We start from the raw sequence: 4139 nt of genomic DNA on the forward strand, positions 1-4139 counted from the left end.
ACTCAGATTATTGCATGGTGTGCTTTTTCCGTAAATCTTTTTTGAAATCTGACACAGAGGTTACATTAAGGAGAAGTGTATCTTTTCTCAATGTTTATTATGAGTATTTCTGTAAATTGATGTGGCTCTCTGCAATATATATGTATATAAATATGAACTTTATCGAACAAAACATACATGTATTGTGTAACATGAAGTCCTATGAGTGTCGTCTGATGAAGATCATCAAAGGTTAGGGATTAATTTTATTTCTATTTCTGCTTTTTGTGACTCCTCTCTTTGACTGGAAAATGGCTGTGTGTGTTTTTGTGACTAGGCTCTGACCTAACATAATCATATGTTGTGCTTTCGCTGTAAAGCTTTTTTGAAATCGGACACTGTGGTGGGATTAACAACAAGTTTATCTTTATAATGGTGTAAAATACTTCTATGTTTGAGGAATTTTAATTATGAGATTTCTGTTGTTTTGAATTTGGCGCCCTGCACTTTCACTGGCTGTTGTCATATCGATCCCGTTAGCGGGATTCAAGCCATAAGAAGTTACTTGTTACTTTTATCTCTTATTCTTATCCATATTTTTTTTAACTGCAGTGTCTGTTAGGGGCTCGTAAGTAAGCTGTAAGGTCTACACCTTTTGTATTTGGAGCATGTGACTAATACAATTTTATGTGATTATACTGCACTATCAGTATGTTCTGCAGCCAAATACCCTACAAATGTAACAAGGTGATTTAAGGGGTCGCACTTGCATCGTAAATGTGCGCACTCATTTAATTGGGTGCCTGATTGCTTCCCATCGTCATAGTGAAGAAGCCCTCTCTTGAAGGAAGTCATTCCTAATCATCACAGCCCACTTCAATCAGGGCTCCTCTCTCAGACCACATTACTGATTGGCACCGAGGGGCACTAAGCACACTTTTACTAATGTCACCATTCCCAAACATATCATTTGTAGATTCTATAAAGAAGAAGCAATCAATAACAATGCTCAAGTATTCTGAATAAAGGTGTAATATTTGTACGAATGGAATGCATGCACGCACAATACTACTCTATGTCGCTTTGTAATGAAAGTGTCTTGCTACATGGTATATATTACTATTATATTATTTTAATACAATGGCAATGTTAAATACTAATTTCTGATTGGTTTGAAGGGCATTCTAGAGCGTGCATTATTTAAGCAACAAGGCCCGAGATGTTGTGGTATATGACGCAACGCGGAGTGCCTGGATACAGCCCTTTGCCGTGGTCTATTAGTCATATACCACAAACCCCCGAGGTGCCTTATTGCTATTATAAACTGGTTACCAACATAATTAGGAGAGTGAAAATAAATGTTTTGTCATACCAGTGGTATAATATTGTTTGATATACCATGGCTGTCAGCCAATCATCATTCAGGGTTTGACCCACCCAGTTTATAATTTCCTATAAAGCATGTCATGGTAGAATTCAATGACTATAGTTCATTCTTACATGTTCTATGTTTGAGCTGCTTTGGAAAACAAAAGTCAAATTGAAAATATTATTGGCATCGTTGAATTCGATTTTCTTAATAGCAAGACATGGACGGTTAGTTCCACTCCACTAGCAGGTAGTGGAACACATCTGCCTCATCGTTCTTTATTTTGCATAGAACATATCGTTGATCATCCCTTATTTTATACCATGGCATTGTTGAATACTCGTTTCTGATTGGCTTGAGGAGCACTAGAGCGTAAATAATTTCACTATAACACGCGGCGTATCAGCAAGGTAGAATCCAATTGCTAAAATTCATTCTTATATGTACTATGTTTGAGCTGTTTTGGTAAGCTTGCGCTTCGTAGAACAAACCTTCCACGTAGTTTATATTTTCCCCTCGTTGACGATTTATTCTTCTTCTGGTGTTTCAATACATTCTCATACAATACAATACTGCCCTCACCTGGTTGCTGAACGTCACTACATAACCAAAGTATTTTGGACAATGGCATGTACTGGTCATTATAAGGTACGACACCATCACTTTGCATACACTATAAATGGTACAAAGCCGGGATGACTTTAAATTCCATTGAACTTTTGAAGCATCAGATACATGTTGACACAATGTACCAATATATCTTCCAAAGCAGATGTTATAATTCTATGATAAAGTGACTGGCTCACGCAGTCTGTAAAGAAAGTATGAGGTCTAATAGTTCCTGTTCAAGCATTAGTTTTAGAAGTAGATCAGTCTACAAGTAGGGCCTCATCAATGTATTGGTCCACCCCTTAGCTGAACTTGGGGTAACTCCTCCCCCATACCTTCCCCATGAGACCCCCCCCCACACACACATCAAATCAAATCAAATTGTATTTGTCACATGCGCTGAATACAACAGCTGTAGACCTTACAGTGAAATGCTTACATACAAGCCCTTAACCATAAATGCAGTTTTAAGAAAATTCCTAAAAAAGTAAGAGATAAGAATAACAAATCATTAAAGAGCAGCAGTAAATAACAGTAGCGGCGATATATACAGTGGGGCAAAAAAGTATTTAGTCAGCCACCAATTGTGCAAGTTCTCCCACTTAAAAAGATGAGAGAGGCCTGTAATTGTCATCATAGGTACACTTCAACTATGACAGATGAAATTAGGGAAAAAAATCCAGAAAGTCACATTGTAGGGATTTTTAATGAATTTATTTGCAAATTATGGTGGAAAATAAGTATTTGATCACCTACAAACAAGCAAGATTTCTGGCTCTCACAGACCTGTAACTTCTTATTTAAGAGGCTCTTCTGTCCTCCACTCGTTACCTGTATTAATGGCACCTGTTTGAACTTGTTATCAGTATAAAAGACACCTGTCCACAACCTCAAACAGTCACACTCCAAACTCCACTATGGCCAAGACCAAAGAGCTTTCAAAGGACACCAGAAACTAAATTGTAGACCTTCACCAGGCTGGGAAGACTGAATCTGCAATAGGTAAGCAGCTTGGTTTGAAGAAATCAACTGTGGGAGCAATTATTAGGAAATGGAAGACATACAAGACCACTGATAATCTCCCTCGATCTGCGGCTCCACGCAAGATCTCACCCCGTGGGGTCAAAATGATCACAAGAACGGTGAGCAAAAATCCCAGAACCACACGGGGGGACCTAGTGAATGACCTGCAGAGAGCTGGGACCAAAGTAACAAAGCCTACCATCAGTAACACACTACGCTGCCAGGGACTCAAATCCTGCAGTGCCAGACGTGTCCCCCTGCTTAAGCCAGTACATGTCCAGGCCCGTCTGAAGTTTGCTAGAGAGATTGGGAGAATGTCATATGGTCAGATGAAACAAAAATATAACTTTCTGGTACAAACTCAACTCGTCGTGTTTGGAGGACAAAGAATGCTGAGTTGCATCCAAAGAACACCATACCTACTGTGAAGCATGGGGGTGGAAACATCATGCTTTGGGGCTGTTTTTCTGCATAGGGACCAGGACGACTGATCCGTGTAAAGGAAAGAATGAATGGGGCCATGTATCGTGAGATTTTGAGTGAAAACCTCCTTTCATCAGCAAGGGCATTGAAGATGAAACGTGGCTGGTTCTTTCAGCATGACAATGATCCCAAACACACCGCCCGGGCAACGAAGGAGTGGCTTCGTAAGAAGCATTTCAAAGTCCTGGAGTGGCCTAGCCAGTCTCCAGAGCTCAACACCATAGAAAATCTTTGGAGGGAGTTGAAAGTCCGTGTTGCCCAGCAACAGCCCCAAAACTTCACTGCTCTAGAGGAGATCTGCATGGAGGAATGGGCCAAAACGGTGTGTGAAAACCTTGTGAAGACTTACAGAAAACGTTTGACCTCTGTCATTGCCAACAAAGGGTATATAACAAAGTATTGAGATAAACTTTTGTTTTTGACCAAATGCTTATTTTCCACCATAATTTGCAAATAAATTCATAAAAAATCCTACAATGTGATTTTCTGGATTTTTTTTGTCATTTTGTCTGTCATAGTTGAAGTGTACCTATGATGAAAATTACAGGCCTCTCTCATCTTTTTAAGTGGGAGAACTTGCACAATTGGTGGCTGACTAAATACTTTTTTGCCCCACTGTACCTCAGTGAAATCACACTGTGCTTCCATTGCAATGTACAGGGCGTACTATAAGTTA

Source organism: Oncorhynchus kisutch, linkage group LG10 (genome assembly GCF_002021735.2).
Source record: "Oncorhynchus kisutch isolate 150728-3 linkage group LG10, Okis_V2, whole genome shotgun sequence".
NCBI classification, from domain to species: domain Eukaryota; kingdom Metazoa; phylum Chordata; class Actinopteri; order Salmoniformes; family Salmonidae; genus Oncorhynchus; species Oncorhynchus kisutch.